The sequence below is a fragment of the Ceratotherium simum genome, chromosome 33, assembly GCF_057802395.1.
Source record: "Ceratotherium simum simum isolate JZ-2026a chromosome 33, ASM5780239v1, whole genome shotgun sequence".
NCBI classification, from domain to species: domain Eukaryota; kingdom Metazoa; phylum Chordata; class Mammalia; order Perissodactyla; family Rhinocerotidae; genus Ceratotherium; species Ceratotherium simum.
The window spans coordinates 14,096,767-14,119,134 of record NC_141932.1 but is presented as its reverse complement, the minus strand read 5'-3'; the positions used below and the strand labels follow the sequence as shown (position 1 = coordinate 14,119,134).

Sequence of the window (22,368 nt, the reverse complement as noted above, 5' to 3'; positions counted from 1 at the left end):
ATTTCAATATCCCACTTTCAACATTGGACAGATCAACCAGACAGAAAATCAGCAAGGAAATGTTGGACTTACACTACGTATTAGACCAGATGGACTTCACAGAGATTTACAGAATATTCCATCCAAAAGCAGCAGGATACACATTCTTCCTAGTGCATATGGAATATTTTCCAGGATAGGTCATATGTTGGACCAAGGCAGTGATTTAAGTAGGGAAAAATTGGTGAGGAGAAACCCAAATTCACTCACAGGAGGAGTGGTCACTAAATTATAAGTCTTAATACTAATACTGAATTACTTATATAATCAACACGGATGAAACTCAAATATAAAACACTGAGTGGAAGTGTCAGTTGATGAATGCATTACACATTATGCCATTTACCTAAGTTTTAACAGCCTCCATAAATGCCATATATTGTTTATGGTCAAACACCACCTAAGAAGAGAATAATACTAGCTTGGGAATCACATACATTAAGTCAGGATATTAATAAATTGTGGAGGTACGTGCAATTGAAAAAGAAGGACTCATAACTGCTTATTAATTTTATTGATAATTTTTGACATAATTTTGTATAATACTTATGCTATTTCCACACCGTTCTGTATCTATGAAATGTTACAAACATTTTTAAAAAGCTAGGATACCACAAAGTGAATGAGGGGTACGTTGGTAATTTTTAACAATCAAGTCCTCAAAGATGCAAGAATTTGATAATTCGAGGCTCCAGGATGAAATACGGGTTTTATGCAATTACCTCCTGTCATGCACATATACAAGGACAGGAAAACAAATATCAATATTCATAGTAGATCCAGAAGTTTTTGAACATTATTCCCATGGGAACAGCTCTCGAGGAAGATCTCCCATCTTCTCCTGGAATATTTTATCAAAGGCTTCAGCTCGGGCCACCGTGAAGTAATTTTTCCAGTCCCCAGAAATGCCTGACAAACATGAAATAGAGACTCAGATCAGATCGAGGGGTAGGTCTCAAGACACCAGCACATTTCCTCCTGGACTCATCCCTTCTGTCCACTTGACATGGAAATTGTAGCTGATATGGCAGAATGACCAATGGCTCATTGGTGGGCCTTTATACTGCCTGGCAATCATACCCATTTGTACTTCCACCTGCCTGGAAACAATTTCTTATAGTCTCCTCTCTCCCAACCCATCCTGCATACAATTCATCAGGAGTACTGTGCCCATATCATTTGATACATCCAGAATCTGGCCACCTCTCACCACTTCTATTTCTACTACCTTGGCCCAAGCCAACATCATGTCTCACCTGGATTATTGCATTAGACTTCTAACTAGTCTCTCTGTTTTTGATCTTTCTTCTTCATAAATTAATCTCAGCATGGCAGCCATCTTGATGCCTTGAGAAGCTAAGCCAGATCACATCCCTTCCTGCTCAAAGTCTCCAAGGACTTCTTGTTTGACTCAGTGAAAGGCTTATGGCTTCAGGTGATTTGGCCCCTTTCATTTCTGGGACTCCATCTCCTATGACATCCCTTTGCTCACTCTACTCCTTCACACTGAGTCTTCTGATTCTGCCTCAAACATTCTCCCTCCTCAGGCTATTTGCATTTCATGTCCCTTCTTCCTGGAATGCTGTTCTCTCAGATACATCCATGTCTTGCTTGTTTGCTTCTTTGATATCTTTACTCCAATGCAACTTCTCAGTGAGGTTCTCTCCCACCACCCAGTTTATTTTATTTAGTATTTTTTTTGGCATTTAATTTTTTGTTTATTGCAGTAACATTGGTTTATAACATTGTATAAATTTCAGGTGTACATCATTATACTTCTATTTCTGCATAGACGACATTATGTTCACCACCCAAATACTAATTACAACCCATCACCACACACATGTGCCGAATTATCCCTTTCGCCCTCCCCCCTCCTCCCTTCCCCTCTGGTAACCACCAATCCAATCTCTGTCTCTATGTGTTTGGTTATTGTTGTTATTATCTACTACTTAATGAAGGAAATCATACAGTATTTGACCTTCTCCCTCCGACTTATTTCGCTTTGCATAATACCCTCAATGTCCATCCATGTTGTCACAAATGGCTGGATTTCATCGTTTCTTATGGCTGAGTAGTATTCCATTGTGTATATATACCACATCTTCTTTATCCATTCGTCCCTTGATGGGCACTTAGGTTGCTTCCAAGTCTTGGCTATTGTGAATAACGCTGCAATGAACACAGGGGTGCATGTATCTTTACGCATTGGTGTTTTCAAGTTCTTTGGATAAATACCCAGCAGTGGAATAGCTGGATCATATGGTAGTTCTAGCCTTGATTTTTTGAGGAATCTCCATACTGTTTTCCATAGTGGCTGCACCAGTTTGCACTCCCACCAGCAGTGTATGAGAGTTCCCTTCTCTCCACATCCTCTCCAACACATGTTGTTTCCTGTCTTGTTAATTATAGCCATTCTGACGGGCATGAGGTGATATCTCATTGTAGTTTTGATTTGCATTTCCCTGATAGTTAATGATGTTGAACATCTTTTCATGTGTCTGTTGGCCATCTGTATATCTTCTTTGGAGAAATGTCTGTTTAGGTCTTTCGCCCATTTTTTAATTGGGTTGTTAGTTTTTTTGTTGTTGAGATGCATGAGTTCTTTACATATTTTGGAGATTAAGCCCTTATCAGATGTATGGTTTGCAAATATCTTCTCCCAATTGTTAGATTGTTTTTTCATTTTGTTGATGGTTTCCTTTGCTGTGCAGAAGATGTTAGTTTGATGTAGTCCCATTTGTTTATTTTTTCTATTGTTTCTCTTGCCCGGTCAGACATGGACACCACCCAGTTTAAAACTGTAAATACCCATCCTTGCTGTATTATACTTCATAACAGTTATCACGTATGATATGCTATATGTATTTCTTGTGTGTGTGTGTGTTTGTTTATGGCATGTATCTCTAACATATGTAAGTTTTAGAAAATCACAAGCTTTTCTTTTAAATTGCCATAGACTTAGTGTTTCAAAGAGTCATAGACACATAGTATGTACTCAAATATTTGTTGACAGGATGACTGAAAGAATGAGGAATGTACTATTATTATCTCCATTTTACAGATGAAGAAGGAAAGACCTGGAAGGTTACACAGTTAGAAAGTGATAGATGTAGATTTGAAGCCAAAGGTTTTATCACCAGAAGCCATACTCTTAATTATACAATTATATTATTATTTCTATACCATATAAATTAATACTTAGGTATTATATTAATATATTAACTAAATTAGTACATTAATTAAATTACTATGGAAGATAATAATATATAATTGTATATAAATTAATATATAAAATATGAATTATATACTTTATATGGATGTAAATGCCATAACAAAATGTCTAATAAATAATTGGTGACCTAGAAACATCCACTGTTACTTTCATGCTCATCATTATTTTCATATTTACAACAATTTTTATTATTATTGATTTCTTAGGCTCGTGTATCATCCACAACACACCTGACTTTTGGGAAGCCAGAAAGAGCTCTTGAGGCACCAGAGTCTCTATAAATTCAATATGGCTGCCCCCTATTAATCAGCAGTCCAGATAAGAGAATCTAATGTTTCTATGCAGGAAGTTCTAAATTCTAATCATTTTTTTTTTTTTTTTGTGAGGAGATCAGCCCTGTGCTAACATCTGCCAATCCTCCTCTTTTTTTTTTTGCTGAGGAAGACTGCCCGTGGGCTAACATCCGTGCCCATCTTCCTCCACTTTATACGGGATACTGCCACAGCATGGCTTGCCAAGCAGTGCGTCGGTGCACGCCCGGGATCCGAACCAGCGAACCCCGGGCTGCCACAGCAGAGCGCAGCGCACTTAACCGCCTGTGCCATGGGGCCGGCCCCTAAATTCTACTTGTTTTGAAAATCCTAGAAAACTTTTTGATGTAAGTTTCTGTTTATGTTCTCCTTAGTGCTTGTCTCTTAAAATTCTCCCCAAACTCTTGTGTATTAGTTTTCTAGGGCTGCTGTAACCAGGCACCACAGACTCGGTGGCTTTAACAACAGAAATGCCTTTTCTCACAGTTCTGGAGGCCAGAAGTCAGAGATCAAGGTGTTGACAGAGTTGGTTCCTTTGCAGGCCATGAAGGAAAGATGTGTTCCCGGCCTCTTTCCTTGCCTTATAGATGGCTGTCTTCTTTTATGTCTTCATGTCTTCATTGCTCTGTATGAGTCTATGTCCAAATTTCCTCTTCTTTTAAGGATACCAGTCATATTGGATTACAGCCCACTCTAACGATCTCAGTTTAGCTAAATTATTTCTGTAAAGACCCTCTCTCCTAATATACTCACGTTCTGAGCTACTGGAGATCAGGGCTGCTACAGATGGATTTGTGGGGGACATAGTTCAACCCATAACATCTTGGGTATAAAGACACCTTTAAAAAATTCTGTGAAGCACTAACATATAATAAAGACAAAATGATGTCAAGTTGTGGATAAAATTCGTTGGAGCTTCAGGTCATACTTAAGATGTTGACTGTTCTAGTGGTAACAGCTATACTCCTACAACTTTGATATTCTGATCTGTACTATGTTTAGATATGTCATAATTGGTAGGGCAAAGTGTCACCAGCTCATTGATTATTATACTTTATACCACATTTCTTTAATAAATTATTATGTTTTTATTAATTCTTCCTTCTGTTTATTCAACAAAAGTCATAGAATGTCTACTCCATGCCAGGCATTATCCTTTAGAATAAAAATCATCAAGGATAATAATAACCACAATTGATTACGGAAAACTATTGCTTTTATCTGAAAATCAGATACGTCGCCACTAATGGACGACTTCAACAGCCAGGATTCTCCTAAGTCTCATCCCCAAGGGACAATAAGAGTATTTTTCTTGTGTCCTGAGCAGAAAAGTGCCCCAAACATCGTGAAAGTAGGCGGAACAGATCAGCCTGTGACCAAAAACAGCCAGCATTTGATATGGCTTTTCAGGACATCATGATTCATATAACAAGTTATTGAATTATAATTGATATAATTAATTTTTAAAATTAATCTTTCATCTTTCAGATGAAAGAAAGGACATAGATCAGATCTGGGACAGAGAAGCAGCATATTATTCCTTTTCATCCCTTTCTTTCTTGCTTTATTTTTCTTTCTTTCACCCACTTATCCATTCTTAGTCTACTCTGTCCTAGAATAGTGAAGTCGTAAACCATGGTGGTTGTGTCCAGTCTCTAGCATCATAGAGCCAGTTTTCAAAGAGACTTGTGTCTTACTAGCTGCATCAGTTGTCACACTTTTCTGAGGAAAATAACACCCCATGGGATTATTGTGATGATTCACTTACAAGCTACATGTGGAGTCAGATCAGCTCAGCAATAATAATCACACTGTAGCCAGAACTGTTCTTGTCATTATTATATCTATCCCTCTCAACTCTCTATGCCATATAACAAATCCACGAGTAATTGGAAAAGGTTGAAATGCAACATGGTTACCTCTGGAGGTGTCATCCTAGACAAGAAGAAATAGTGGGTGTACTCATTGAATTATACACCAAATTCGATTACATCCACACTATTTTGTCCCTTCCAAAAATCTGGGTTGTTAATTTCCATTGCCATTCTCTCTTAAGCAACCACCTTTTGTCCTATTATCCATGTCCCACAAGCATTGTAGTAAAAATAACATTTTAAACTCTGCCAAACCCTGATGCATAAAAGGAAATCTAAGAATGGACAATCTCTCTATGCTGGGTATTCCCTTTACTTCCAGTTTAGTAAAGTGTCAAAGGCTGGGATAACTAGAGGTCTTTTTTTTAAACAAGAGAAATCTATTTTCTCACAGTCTGGAGGCTAGAAATCCAGGATCTAGTGTCAGCAGGGTTGGTTTCTTCCGGAGGCTTCTCTCCTTGGTTTTAGATGGCCATCTTCACATGGTGTTCTCTTTGTGTGTGTATGCCTGTGTCCAAATTTCCTCTTCTTATAAAGACACTAGTCATATGGATTAGGGTCCACCCTGAAGACCTCATTTTGACTTAATTACCTTTTTAAAAACCTTATCTCAAATATGGTTACATTCTGAGGCACTGGAGTTTAGGAATTCAACATATGAATTTCGTGGAGACACAATTCAGCCTAGAACCCTCCTTCTTTTGGCCTACCTGACCCCACTTCATGTCCTTCTCACATGCAAAACATATCACCTCGTTCCAACTACCCAGAAGTCTAAATCCATTCCAACACCAACTCTTAAGTCCAAAAATCAGCCAAATAGCACGTAAACCAGGCATGGTTGAGAGTGGAGGAAGGATTCACCCTGAGGCAAGATTGCTCTCCAGCTGTGAACCCGTGAAACAAATAAGCTATCTGCTCCCAAAATACAACGGTAGGAAAGGCGTAGGTTAGATATTTCCATTCCAGGAGGGAGAACTCAGAAAGAAGAAAGGGATCATGGATCCCCAGCAAATCCAAAACCTAGCATGGCAAATTCCATGAGATTTTAAGGATTGAGAATGAGCCTCATTGTCTTGATGTTCTGACCTCATCGCCTACGGGGTTGGTGATCCTTATCCCCCCTGCCCTGGGTGGCAGCCACTTGACTGAGGTCTTTTGAATCATTTAATTTTTTCCTTCCGTGGATCACCATCCTGGATGTATTGGAGCTATATATTTCTGTGAAATTAAGCTCCTATTCCATGTAGTAGACACTCTTCATTCATCTTGAGCCCAAGGATATGGACATGATTAATCTCTCATCACGGGGTCGGAGGGCGTCTTACAACGTCTGATAGCAAAATAGGCCCTCAGCTAAGCGAAAAGGATCTCCTTGTTTTTTCTTGGTTGAGTCATTCTTTATACATTTCTTTGTTCAGGATAGTTCTCCATGCTAAATCACCAGTGGGGTAGCACCAATATGACCATCCCCAGTCTTGTCCTCATTTCCCAGGTCATTTGCAGTTGGCAAGTTGGCAGGAGTAGCGAATCACCTGGTCACTGTTTGTAGAACGGATATGGCCCACGTCAAATTCTGAAGAGAGAGAATCTGAATGACCTCACATAAATCAGATGATCATCGCAGGCCTAATCAACTTTCTCCAAGTGCCTGCAGACTACATCAGTACTATGAAAAGAGACTCCCTGATAACAGCATCTGAGAAGTTCTCTGGGTGATAAGCAATTAGAGTGGATAAATTCAAACACTCCCTAGTCCCAACTGTGTGCCCTACTGTAAGCACGAGAAAGCTCTCCACGTATTCTGATACATTTTGAAGGTAGAGCATTTTCTTTCACCTTTTCTCAGAAGTGATCCATTCTCCTCATCTAAATACTGACCACGCAGGAGGGAATAATTGGACATCTTGTTTTCTTTCATGACCTGGAAGGAGCTATTCTTGAGGAGGGAGTTCAGTTCTTCTGGTTCTAGTTTCTTGCTGTCTTGACATGAGTACAGCCATGTTTGGCCGCTCCATTGACCTACAGCCACCAGCACAAAAAGAAATATAAAAGCTGCTTTCTGCGTGGTGGGAACTGGCCCTTCTCTCACGGAGGGAGTTGCAAGTTGTAACATTTCAAGGCTCTTGGAGCGTCGTAGCACGGGATGGACTGGCCATCTGTGCCGGGCTAGGACGATAACCAAAGAGAACAATGCACGTACACAACTACTGTGCTGGGACGTTAGCGAGGGGGCTCAGTGCACATACGCCACTGATAACAATTTTGTGCATGGGAACACTAAATGCTTGCTCTGCAAACTCTGTAATTGCTTACTCTGAAAATTACTGATGGTATAAAAACTGCTGGAAACTGAGCCCTAGTGAGAGTTCCACCTGTGGAAGGGACACCTTGCCCAGGACGTGTGATCCTTGCCCAGCCGCGTCGATTGACAGGACTCTCCCGGCAGTGGGGCGTGGATGTTGTGAGTAACTGATTTGATGTGAAGTAATTGATTTGATTTGTAGTAAGTGATTTGATGTGTTCTCTTTTTGGTCAACCTGGTGTTTCTCTTTCCGGTTGATTTGTGTCATTTCTCTTCAGCCGATGTGGGTGTTTTCCCTTTCCAGTCGGGCTGATGTTTTTTCCCTCTTAATATTTGACCTATTTGGATCAGTTTGCAGACTGTCGCCTTTACTATCCTCTATATAATAAAATATACCTTCGGTCCATTTGTTTGGAGTGGAAAGTGTCTTTTACGTCTCCGATCGAATCCCCGAACCTCTCATAACACTTGCCCAGGAATTGGCAGATCTTCTCTACAGCGCTTCTTGTGTCCTAGAAGAAGAAAAAATAAGAGAGAGGATATGAAAGAGAAAGAACACAAAAGGGAGGTGAGAAGGAGAAAACAACAATGTGAGGAGAAGGAGGGAGAGAGAAAGAGAGGAACAATGTGAGAAGCAAGAAGCGATTGATTGGTTTTGACTAGGAGGAAGAAATGGAAAAGCTAAAGAGCAAGGAGCACAAAGGATACAAAGATGGAGTATCCACTTGGATTTCCTAGTATAGTTTAGTTCAGGATGCCTTAATGGTAAATATAGGGACTGAGTTCTCTAAAGAGACTTTTATAGAGTCTTCTAGACAATTATGATCAGGATTAAGCAAGGAGAGTTTCAGGGAGAACTTGACAAAGATCGAAGGGATTGATTTCAAATCCTGGCTGTGCCGTCAATTAAGACCATTTCCATAACTGACATTTGTATAACACACAGAGTATCATAATATCTTCTTACATATTATCTCAATAATTAGTACTTGACACATGATCCTGGGAGATTATTAAAAGAAAATGCCTTTTAGAACCAGAAAAACTTTGCTTTGAATCATAGACCTTCCTCTTAGAGCTATAATGCTTTAAAATGTTTCTTTATCCCATGAGCCCTCATGATCTAAGCAGAGGACACACACCCGTAGAAATTGCTACAATAAAAGTTTATTTTGCCACTTGAAAGCATAATTACTGGAAGGCATGGGAGCATGCACCTGAGGTAGGTAATTCTGCTACAAAAGTCTTCTTGGTAAAAATGAAATTTATGTGGAGGTGACAGAGGATTTGATAGAAGTAGCCAAAGGAAGAGGATGGGAAATGATTTTTCTCAGAAGCAAAAGCCTGTGTTTACATTATTTTCTCTTTTCTCCAGGATACCACTCATAGTTAATTACTGGCTTTTACCATCATCTGACAAATTTTCCTGCCTATCACCATTCAGTCTAGTACCTGGCCTGTCAGAATAATTGCACAGACTGATTTCTTGACTTCGTCTTTCTTCTATAAGTCAATCTTGGATGTCAGGCAGTTGGACATATCTCTGGAACCCATATTATTTCACCTAGTCCCATCTTCTTCCTCAGTCCCCACCCATTAGTAGGTTATCAGCAGCATCATGTGTCCTACCCCTAGAAATTTTAGAACCACTGCCAGTGTGAGCATAAGCCACTGGCTTATGAAAAAACACCTTTAGATGTTGTAAGATGAAACAAGGATGAACAGATGAAGAAAGAGAGCATGAAGCTTGGGCATTGTCAACCAGAAGTAGGGCAATGATGACAGGGAGCTATTCTCACTCCTAATGACCATTCATAAGGCTAAATGCTGACCACAAAGGTGGAATAGAGACTCAGAGGAATGGAGTTAGAGGAGTGAAGATGGTGGTGAGAGGGTGTGTGCTAACCATAAGAACCATAGTTACCCGTCTCAGCTCTTCATAACTCAGTATCAGGAAGTTCTCCTTCCCTTTCATGGACATCCAGCCACAAGTGTGGTCAAACCAGGATCCATATGGTACTGATATCCGGGAGGCAGAAAGAGAGGGTAGATTACAAACTGTATGAAAGCAAGGATCCATCTGTTATGTTCCTTCTTGTGGGCAGAATTAATAGCACAATGTCTGGCACATTTAGGCCTGTCTAACTATTTGCTGAATGAATGAGAGTAAAGATGGAAAACGATTATCCAACATCATGCATTTACCCTGTAATGAGCCTTGTTCCTTTGGAGAAGGCTCTGTACCAGTTTTCAAGGGTTTTTAAGGAGATCCTCTCCAGAGAGCCATGTGGCCTGAGGGATGATATTCTTGCTGCCCTTAATTGGTTCAGTGTTTAGCATTTTTGGTTGGTAGGTCATTCCCACGGCCCTTGAGGATACTTTTCTGTCTTCTTGCCTTCATTGTTGCGATTGTAATTATTGTTCCTTTGGAAATTATCTGTCTTTGCTCTGGCTTAAGATTTTATTTCTTTTTTTCTGCTACAGCTTTCCTAGAGACTGGGTGAAGATTTATTTCTAATAATTCTTTCTGAGGCTTTGTGGTTCTTCAAACTGAGATTTCATCAACACAGGAAATTTTCAGGCACGTTTCCTTCAAAACTGCCTCTCTCTATATTTTATATTCTATTTTGGGGAGATAAATCTTCTCACTCTATTTCCCACATATTTACTTCTTTTACTTTTTTTTTTTGTGAGGAAGATCAGCTCTGAGCTAACATCCAATGCCAATCCTCCTCTTTTTGCTGAGGAAGACTGGCCCTGGGCTAACATCCATGCCCATCTTCCTCTACTTTATATAGGACGTCACCACAGCATGGCTTGATAAGCAGTGCGTCGGTGTGCACCCGGGATCCAAACCTGCGAACCCTGGGCCACTGCATCTGAGCGTGCACGCTTAACCACTGCACCACTGGCCGGCGACTACTTCTTTTACTTTTTAATGTCTGTCTACCATGCCTGAGCCCTTCTTAACTCTGAAGTGTAGTGGGAAATTAATTACCAAATGAGAATTCTACTTCGTTAAACTATCATTCAAGAATGAGCATAAAAGAAAGACATTTTCATGCAAAATATTGAGAGAATTTACCACTTTTGTTATGAGAGAACTAATCTAAATTATGTTTTATGAATAAATAAAGTGAATGCAGGAGGAAGGAACAACCAATGAGTCAAAGAGGAAATTAAAAGGGAAATAAAAGAATACCATGAAATAAACAAAAATAGAAGCACAACATATCAACTCATATGGGTTGCAGCAATAGCAGTTCTAGGAGGGAATTTTATAGCTATAAACACCTACATTAAGACAAAAAGATCTCAAATAAACAATTTAACTTCACACTTCAAGGAACTAGAAAGTGAAGAACAAACTAAGCTCAAAGCTAGCAGAAGTAAGGAAATAACAAACATCAGAACAGGAAAAAAAATGAAACAGAGACAAGAAAACAACAGACTAGATTAAGAAAAATAGGAGCTTGGTTTTTAAAAAGATAAACAAAATTGAAAATCCTTTAGCTAGGCTAAGAAAAATCAGAATGACTCAAATAATTAAAATATGAAAGAATAGCCATTATAACTGTCACAACAGACATACAAAGGGTCATAAGAGAACTATGAACAATAAATATGCTATGAAGATTATATGCCAACAATTTGGATAACCTAGAAGAAATGGATAAATTCCAGAAACATATAACCCGCAAAGACTGAATCAGGAAGAAATAGGAAAACTGAATAGTTCAATAACAAGTAATGAGATTGAATCAGTAATCAAAAATCTCCCCACAGGGCCGGCCCCGTGGCTTAGCAGTTAAGTGCGTGTGCTCCGCTACTGGCGGCCCGGGTTCGGATCCCGGGCGGCAACCGACGCACCGCTTCTCTGGCCATGCTGAGGCTGCGTCCCACATACAGCAACTAGAAGGATGTGCAACTATGACATACAACTATCTACTGGGGCTTTGGGGAAAAAAGGAGGAGGATTGGCAATAGATGTTAGCTCAGAGCCAGTCTTTCTCAGCAAACAAAGAGGAGGATTAGCATGGATGTTAGCTCAGGGCTGATCTTCCTCACACACGCACAAAAAATCTCCCAGCAAAGAAAATCCCAGGACCAGATGGTTTCATGGTAACTTCTAGCAAATATTTAAGGAAGAATTAAAACCAATTCCCTCAAACTTCAAAAAAATTGAAGAGGAGGGAACACTCCCAAACTCATTTTATGAGTCCAGCATTACCCTCATACCAAAGCCATATAACGACACTATAAGAAAAGAAAACTACAGGCCAATATTCCTGACGAATATAGATACAAAAATCCTCAACAAAATATTAGAAAGCTGAATTTAAGAGCACATTAAAATGATCATACACCACGGGATACAAGGACGTTTCAATATATGCAAATCATTAAGGTGACACACCACAGTGACAAAATGAAGGATAAAACTCGTATAAGAATTTCAGTAGATGCAGAAAAGGCATTTGACAAAATTCAACATTCACATGATAAAACTCTCAACAAGTCAGGTATAAAAGGAATGTTCCTCATCATAATAAAGGTCACATAGGAGAAACCCACAACTAATACTATACTCAATGGTGAAAACTTAAAAGCCTTTCCTCTAAGATCAGGAAAAAGACAAGGATGTCCACTCTCACCATTTCCATTCAATATAGTTCTAGAACTCCTAGTCACAGCAATTAGGCAAAAGAAAAATCCAAATCAGAATGGAAGAAGTAAAATTAACTTTATTTTCAGATGACATGATCTTATATGTAAGAAAATCCTAAAGACTCTCCCCAAAACCTGGCAGAACTAATAATCAAATTTAATAGAGTTCCAGGATACAAAATCAACATACAGAAAACCATTGTGTTTCTATACACTATCAATGAAGCACTTGAAAGAGAAATTAAGGAAGCAATCCTCTCTTCAGTAACATCAAAAGGAATAAAATACTTAAGGATAAATGTAACCAAGGAGGTGAAAGACTTACAGACTAAAAACTATAAGACAATGAAGAAAGATATTGAGAAGACACAAATTAAAGGAAAGATATTCTGTGCTTTTGGGTTGGAACTATTAATATTGTGAAAATGTCCATAATATCCAAGGTAATCTACAGATTCAATGCAATTCTTATCAAAATTCCAATGGCATCTTTTCAGAAGTAGAAAAAAATTCTTAAAATTTGTATGAAACCACCAAAGACCCCAAATAGACAAAGCAATCCTGAGAAAGAAGAATGAAGCTGGACGCATCACACTTCTTGATTTCAAGCACTATTACAAAACTATAGTAATCAAAACAGCATGGTACTGGCACAAAAACAGGCACATAGGTAGAACAGAATAGAGTGTCCAGACGTAAACCCACACATATAAAGTCAACTAATTTTTGACCAGGGCACTAAGAACACAAATGGGAAAGAATAGTTCCTTCAATAAACGGTTTTCAGAAAACTGGATATCCACATGAAAAAGAAAGAAACTGGACCCCTATCTTATACCACTCAAAAAATTAACTTGAAAAGGATCGAAGACTTAAACGTAAGACCTGAAACCATAAAACTCCTAGAGGAAAACATAAGGAAAATATCCTTGACATTGGTTTGGCAGTGATTTCTTGCATAAGACACCAAAGACACAGGCAACAAAAGCTAAAATAACAAGTGGGACTACATAAAACTAAAAAGCTTCTGCACAGCAATGGAAACAATCAGTAATTTGAAAAGGCAACATACAGAATGAGAAAAAATAGTTGCAAACCATATATCTGAGAAGAAGTCAATATCCAAAATATAAAAAACTCATACAACTCAATAGCAAAAAAGCAAATAGTTCAATTAATAACTGGGCAAAGGACCTGACTAGATATTTATCCAAAGAAGGCAAACAGGGCCGGCCCTGTGGCTTAGTGGTGAAGTGTGTGCTCTCTGATGCTGGCGGCCCGGGTTCGTATCCCGGGCGCACACCGACGCACCACTTCTCCGGCCACGCTGAGGCCGTGTCCCACATACGGCAACTAGAAGGCTGTGCAACTATGACATACAACTATCTACTGGGGCTTTGGGGGAAAAATAAAAATAAATAAATCTTAAAGAAGGCAAACAAATGTCCAGTATGTATATGAAAACCTGCTCAACATCACTATTCATCAAGGAAAGGCAAATCAAACCCACAATGAGATATCACATCACACTTGTTAGGATGGCTATTATCAAAAAGAAAGAGATAACAAACGTTGGCAAGGATGTGGAGAAAAGAAAATCCTTTATACAGTGGTGGTGAATGTAAGTTGGCACAGCCATTAGGAAAATAGCATGGCGGCTCTTCAAAAATTTGAAAATAGAACTACCATATGATCCAGGAATCCCACTCCTGGGTGTATCTCAAGGGACTGAAATCAGCATGCTGAAGAGATATCTGCACATCCATGTTCATTTCAGCATTATTTCAGCATTGTCTCCAGTAATTAACACATGGAAACAACCTAAATTTCCTTCGATGGATGAATGGATAATGAAAATTTTACACATACATATATAAATATATATATGCATTCCCTCCCTCTCTTTATATATACAGAGGAATATTATTCAGACATAAAAATAAAGGGAATCCTGGTATTTAAGACAACATGGATGAACCTGGGGAGCATGATACTAAGTGAAATAAGTCAGATAGAGAAAGAAAAATACTGTGTGGTATCACTTAGATGCATAATACAAATAAAGCTGATTTCATAGAAACAGAGAACAAAATGGTGGTTGCCAGGGGATATGGGGAGAAGGAAATGGGGAGATGTAAGTGCAAGGGTACCAATTTTCAGTTATAAGAAGAAATTCTGAGGATCTCACATATAGCATGGTAACTATAGTTAATAATTTGGTATTATGTACTTGTAAGTTGCTGAGAGTAGATTTAATGAGTCCCACACACAAACACAAAGATTTAACTATGTGAGGTTATGGATGTGTTATTTATCTTGATCTTGGTACACATTCCATAATGTAAATGTATACCAAAAAATCACATTTAAAGGTATACAATTATATTTCTCAATAAAGTTCAAAAATAACACTTTTTTAAAAATTAACTTTAAAATTAAGAACAAGGCAGGTATTATCACTACCATCACTTTTATTCAACATTGTCCCAGAGGCCTGGTCAATGAGATAAGAGAGGAAAAAATAAAGACAACATGTGTGGATTAGAAATGAAGATAATAGTTATTACTCAAAGGTTACATTTATACTTCATGGAAAATCAAGGAGAACCTACAAGGCAACAATGAGAATTAAGAAGAGAGTTCATTAGATTGGTGAACACCCGATCAACATACAAAATAAGTTACATTCCCAAATCAGGCACAAACAACTGGAAAATGTAATTTTAAGATGTCATTAATCTACAAGAAACAAAATACATCTAAAAGAGAATTGCAAGCTTTTTATAGAAAAATAATATAAAACATCATGTAAGACATTAAAAGAGCTTTGATAAAAGGAGGGATAAACAATGTCTATAAATGAAGAGATAAACAAAGTAAAATAAGCCAATTATCCCTTAATTATTCTATAAAAATACTAAAATGACAATCATAAAAATACTGACAATAACAAGTGTTACTGAGGATATGGAGTAACAAGAACTCTCATATGCTATTTGTGGGAATATAAATTGATACCACCACACTGGAAAATAGTTTGATATTATCTTTTAAAATTGAAAACTTATATTCTCTATGCTTTAGTAGTTCTACACTCAGGCATATAAACCACAAAGAAAGTGGTGCACACGTGCGCCAGAGAAGCAGTATTCCCAATAGCCTGAAACTTGAAACAGTTCATTTACTTTCTAACTTTGGAGATACAAAGTTTTGGGAGAAAAACTGACCAAAAAACTAATATGTCTTTAGTGATGCTTGCAAACAGCAATTATGGTTCATTCATTTTGATTCTCCCCTTGGCCAAACCTAAGCTAGCAGTGCTCATGGTGCTGGTATGGTCTCCTTGGGAGGTGGGACTCAGAATAGAGGACCACACAGGCCATGAAAGCATGCTTGGGGTCTTTTGCGTAGGAAATTCCAGGGTTCAAGGTTCCTGGAGCATGGGTGATGAAAGGGTTGCAAGCTCCAGGAGTCCTGTAGATGCCTTACCTGGCTGGGGAGGAGATGTGTCCAGAGCAGGGGACCCCCTAAGGCTTTGTTTTCATGTTTGATCCAGAGTTCTGCACTAAGATGCAGGGTCCAGAGCAGGGACTCCTATTGCCTGGGTCTAAGGACCATATTTCCTGGGACTTCAATTCCCAATATTTCTTCACTGGTATGGGGGAAAGTGTTCAGATCAACCATCTACAGGGCTGAAGACAACTCAGGATGTTGGTATTAGTTGACAACAGTAAAGATTTTGGTGTTGGTTGTTCTTGACTGGACAAGAAAGAGGCCTGTGTGTAAGTTTTAAAGGACAGAAAGCAAGAAATTGAGATAGTAGTGAGGTTTACAGGATATGTCTTCATCACCCATGACTACTGATTGGACTTTCCTGGATTCCTGACAGCTGAAGCACAATTCAGACTCCTGCATACACCAAATGGCAAGATCAAATATAGCATTGATGAGGGGGGGGGTATTCTCTTCGTGTCTGGGCTTCCACCATAGGGTTTCAGTGTTGGCTTTTTCTAAAAGAGTAACCTGAAGGAAAGCAGGAGATAGGACTGAAGAGTTCACCCAGGATCAGCTAAATAAGAAATACACGTGCCAGGCTTTAAAGATTGGACTCTTTGATGAGGGCAAACAATTCAGGAAATGTGACCTGTTCAATATCTAACAGATAATTGCAACATAGCCTAGAAGGCACAAAGAACATGAGGTGAGGACACCAATATTGAGTCTGTTATACGAATCTAGGTGAGAAATAACAGTGGCTCTGGTTAATGAAGCACAAATGGATGGCTGGCAAATAAATATTCATTATTTAACCAAGGTGTATTAGCTACTTACTACGTGGCAAGCACCACTCTACAACGTGGGGTCAAACATGAACAACTCAAAGAGCTTACATTTTAGTTGGGAGACACATGCAACAAAAAAATAAATGGAATAAATATTCATTGGCAATGAGTACTAAGAACAAGTAGAGAGAAGTCTATAGAGATGGGAAAGGATGATCTTGCATGTAGCATTGAAAAGGAAGACTTCCCCAAATCAGAGACATTTCAGCAGAGACCAGAAGGAAGATATTAATCATGGTCGTGGGAATTGGAGATTAAATAGAAAACAAAGTGGTGAGGGTCATGAGGGAGTGGGAAACAGATGACACTTGTGAGATGTCAGAATCACGCTAATCTTGGGTGAGGGGTGGTTTTATTTATTGCATAAGATCAACCTGCCGTGGGAACAGTTTGGGATATGGGGGGAAATGTGTTCAGTTTTGAACATAGTGAAGCAGAAGTATCTATGGCTCTGTCCAGTGAATATGTTCATGGGCTGTTAGAGAAACATGGCTGAAGTTAAGGAGATATATCACAGCTGAGATATGGGACTCATCATATAGTTTTGAGAAAAACTGCAAAATTTCTCATATCCGAGAAAGCCTAGAAATCCTGCGTAATTAAAAGTATAGAGATCCTAGGATAATCCATACATTTTTGACTACAGGACTGTGTTGTCCAGGAATCTAATGAAAAGCTGACTTTCAGAAAGTCACAAATTAGGACAGTAGAGAAGAACAAGTGCTCTGTGTTAGTATCAGACAGGCCTGGAGACTCAGACTATAGCTAGGATGGTTTATGATGGGGCAAGCTGAAAAGCTGGCTGGGGCTCTGCTGCTCTGCAGGGGAGAATGTGGACTTCGAAAATTTCATTCCAATGGTGATGGAGCCTTATACCCCTCAGATGGTGAGATGTAGAGATCTCAGGTTGGGTATAAGATGAGGTCTGATAAAGGCCTCTGACAATCCCCCAGCTTCCATATTTTATGTTCACTCACCATTTCCTTGGATGAACCATTCAAAATAGTCTTCCAGTGACTGGTTTCTTAGCAAAACTTGAAGTACTCCAGGAAAAGTAACCAGACACAAGAATATCTCTGGGATTTCTGATGAGGTAAATCACCTTAAAGAGAAAAGTGGAATAACAAAAAATTAATACAGTCATTTCCCATCCTTCTTGATCTTCATAAAAATGGACAAAAGGCTAATTCTTAGAAAATGCCTAAGTATCAATGCATTCTTTTATAAATTAGTTATTGCATTCATTAACCAAATATACATTTTTAAGTTCCTATGAACCAGTCCCTGGGGTAGTACTAAGAATATAGCAGTGGAAGAGGAAAGCATTGTCACTTCCCTCTGGGAGATCAGAGTCTACTTAGAATGGGAAGCAACCAAAAGTTTTAAAAGGTGAGTGCTATTATATTTATATTTGTGTACTACTAGGAGATGGGTTAATAAACTGTCCTATATTCATAGATACAGAGCAGATGTTCTTATGGTGTATGTCTATGTATATGGAGTTCAAGAACAAGGAAAACTAATCTATAGAGCTTGAAATCAGGGTAGTAGCCACCTCTGCCGGTGGGCATTGACTGGGGAGTCACATGAGGGAATTTTCTGGGGGAGAGAAAATGTTCTAAATCTGGATCTGGAAGGTAGTTACCTGATTAGCAGACATTTGGTCCTCGCAAAAGATCCATAAGGCCTTTGGTCCATGCCAAAGGTCCTTGATGTTTGATTCCGTCCACAACGTCCATAGGACATTTGGTCCATAAGACATTGGGTCCACAACAAAGGTCCTTGATATTTGATAATATCTGATCTTGTTCAAAACGTCCATGGAGACATTGGGTCCCCACACCAAAAGGTTCTTGATATTTGGTCCTGTCGAAAACCGTTTGGCATAGACCAAGTATGCTCATGGATGTTTTGGACAGAACTAAATGTCAAGCACCTGTTGGCATGGACCAAGTGTCTTATGGACAAAATGTCTAATGTATGTTTTTTTTTAAAAATTTTATTTATTTATTTTTTTCCCCCAAAGGTCCAGTAGATAGTTGTATGTCATAGCTGAACATCCTTCTAGTTGCTGTATGTGGGATGTGGCCTCTGCAGGGCCGGAAAAGCAGTGCGTCGGTTCGAGCCCGGGATACGAACCAGGGCCGCCAGCAGCGGAGTGCGTTCACCTAACCGCTAAGCCACGGGGCCGGCCCTCTAATGTATGTTTTGAAGAGAATAAAAAATCAAGGACCTTTTGGTGTTGACCAAATGTTTTATGGATGTTTTCAACAGGACCAAATGTCCTGCTAGGAGTTAACCCAGTTGTGTACATACATAAAGATTCAACAAGCCAACACTTAAGATTAGTGGGCACATACAGACACACACATGCAAGAACGCTTGGCATTCAACATGTGACTTATACTCTGGATTCTGCACCAACTTTCTTTGTGACATTATTCTAGGCCCCAACTCTCTCTAGGCCTCAGTTTCCCCATGCTGGGATTTAACAAACACCAACAAGACACATGAAATAAGTGTATTAACAATAAGTTTGGGAAGTGATGGGTTAAAAAAAAAACTTCATTGCGCTTCAACATATTGTGAAATTTCCAAGAAAGGGGAATATTATTCTAAGCTTCACAGTCTAATTTAAGCATAAAATATTTTTAAAAATCACAAACCAATGAGCACCTTCCAGGAAAGTATATTTCTAAAATCGATCTGAGATACAGTAGGTCCTAGATATCCATGGTCTCTCTTGGGGATAATCTGTCAGCCCCATGAGAGATTTGTGTGGCTGCTGAGCTCAATAGAAAGCTATATAGAGGAAGACATAGTGGTTAGAAAAACCAGCCATGATGCCAGAGCAATATCCCTGGCTTATGCACTGATTTATGAATGGGTTGCTTCCCATGTGGGCAACTCTATGTGTATTGTTTCTATCCAGTAAGTGCAGAAGGCACTTACTTAATTAAGATTGGCTAGTTGGTTTTTAGAGCCACAGAGTGGGGTTATTTAGTATATAACACAGTTATAAATGCTGGTTGGGTTTAAAACGTGGTTTTTTAAGATTCTGGTGTTATCATGTCACTTTCCCTCCTGTTTACATCTGGCTGGTATCACCTGTGGAGGGGTTTACACCTTGTGCTCAAGTATGGACTGTGTCATCGCCAATGCAGAGTCTCAGGCCCACCCCAGACCTCCTGGATGAGGCTGCATTTCACCCAGATCTCCAGGGGAGTCCCGGGCACATTAGAGGGTGGAAAGCATTGACCAAACATCTTGACCATTGAGCACTGACCTTGGCTTTGGAACTGAAGAGAGACTTGGGGATGAGTTGGATGGGGAGGTGGGAGCTGATGAGGCGAGGGCCTTCCTTATCCTTCAGTGAATTATACCCGGGTTCAGTCTCTACCCAGGGTGAGTGTTCCCAAATGGGCACAGATTGGATCCATGTGGGATCCCCCTTGGAGGAAATCAGGCAGAGAATTTCAATCAGCCAGTTCGTTCCTGGATAAAGAAGGAAAAATGATGGTCACTCATTTTAATCTGACTTTTAAATAATTGTGATAAAACATACATGACATAAAATGTACTCTCTCAACCACTTTCGAGTGCACAGTTCAGTAGTGTTAAGTATATGCACATTGCTGTGCAACCATCTTGCAAAACTGAAACTCTGTACCCATTCAACAACAGCTCTCCACTTTCCCTCCCTCCAGTCCCTGCCAGTCCCTGCCAGTCCCTGGCAACCACCATTCTACTCTCTGTTTTAATAAGTTGATTGCTCTGGATACCTCACTGAAGTGAAATCCTGTCGTATTTGTCCATCTGTGACTGGCTTAATGTCCTCACAGTTCACCCACCTTGTATCGTGTGTCATGACTGCATTCATTTTATAAGGCTGAATAATATTCCATTATGTGTACATAGTACATTTTGTTTACCCATCCATCTGTTAATGCACATTTGGGTTGCTTCCACCTTTTGGATATTTCCTTAAATCCTTTAACCTGCTCCCAGTGCCCTTGGCTTTTCACCACCTCGCCACTTCCAATGTCATTAGCCTCAGCCCAATTGCAGTCCCTCTACCCTCCTCTCCTCATAGAATCTTGATCCACATCCTTTCAGTCCCTTGAATTTGCCAGGCTTTTTCCAGGCCATTGTCCATGCTGATAGCTTTACGTGAAACTATCCCTTTTCACTAAATCGTTTCACATTCATTCTTTCATCTCAACTTAGACGCTATTCCTTCTACTTCTTTTTTTTTTCTTTTGGCTGCGATAGTTGTTTTTATTCATCCCTGCCCAGTTTTATTGAAGTATAACCGACAAAGAAAAATTGTATAGATTTAAGATGTACAATGCAATAATTTGATACGTGTATACATTGTTAAATGGTGACCATGATCAAGCTAATTAACACATCCATCATCTCACATAATTACCTTTTTTTTGTTTCTATTTCTTCTGTAAGGACTTCACTGGTCACCCTCCTCCACTCCTCCATACAAACATCTGACTCTGCCTTAGGACTCACTCCTCTAGGTTCCCCTAATACCTTAGATTACCCCCTCTGGACACTCATCTTACTGTGTAACTGCCTGGCTGAAGCCTTTTCTCTGAATGTAAATGGCATCAGGGCACAGCTCTATTCCCCCACAGCATCATGCATTGTCTGGCATATAGAAAGCACTCCATTCGCCTACTGAGTGAATGACGGACATGGCCACAGCCTGTCTCAGTATCTGATCCTGCTTCCTTACCTGATTTGGCGTAAGTCAGTATTAAGACATCTTCATCCTTAAACACAAAAGTCTCTGATGCATCTCTCAGGACTTCAGGTGTGTAACCCGCGGTAGGGAAAGGTAACCCTTCATACCATACGAACCTGCCTGACATTATGATGAGCTCTTTGTTCCTGGTGTTAGAATCTCAGCTGCAGCCTCTGTTGGAGGTTGTGGCAGCTGCTGGGAGATCAGCTTTTATACTAAAGATAGAACAATTATTAATCTCTCCCAGTTTGTTGAAGAAGTGACTGCTGATCCAAAAAAGTAGCTTTTGTAACTAATAGATGGTCAGTCCCAAGGTTGATGATATTGAGAAACCATGAAGTCATTCAGAAAACATTATTGGGTAATCTGAGTTTGAATTCATGAAAGGGAACCAGGAATTCAATAATAAACCCAAGGATGTAGAAATGTGGGCAAATTAAAAAAAATTTTTTCATAAGCTTCATTTTTAAGAAGAGTTTTATTTTATTATTTATTTTATTTTATTTTTTGATGAGGAAGATTAGCTCTGAGCTAACCTCTATTGCCCATCCTCCTCTTTTTGCTGAGGAAGATTAGCCCTGAGCTAACATCTGTGCCCATCTTCCTCTATTTTGTATGTGGGATGCCACCATAGCATGGCTTGACGAGTGGTGTGTGGGTCCGCGACTGGGATCTGAACCTGTGGACCCCAGGTCACCAATGTGGAGCATGGGAACTTAACTACTACACCACCAGGCCAGCCCCTAGAACGGTTTTAGTTGTATAGAGAAATTGCAAAGATAGTAGAGAGAGTTCTCATAGTCCATACTTTCTTCAGATTTCCTTAGCTTTCCC

At 39.4% G+C, this 22,368-nt stretch overlaps 1 pseudogene; it reads right to left on the bottom strand.

The window, feature by feature from the left end:
- Positions 1-835: 835 nt before the first annotated feature.
- LOC101396325 (sulfotransferase 2A1-like) lies at positions 836-21,661 on the bottom strand (annotated as a pseudogene).
- Between the last annotated feature and the right edge of the window lie 707 nt (positions 21,662-22,368).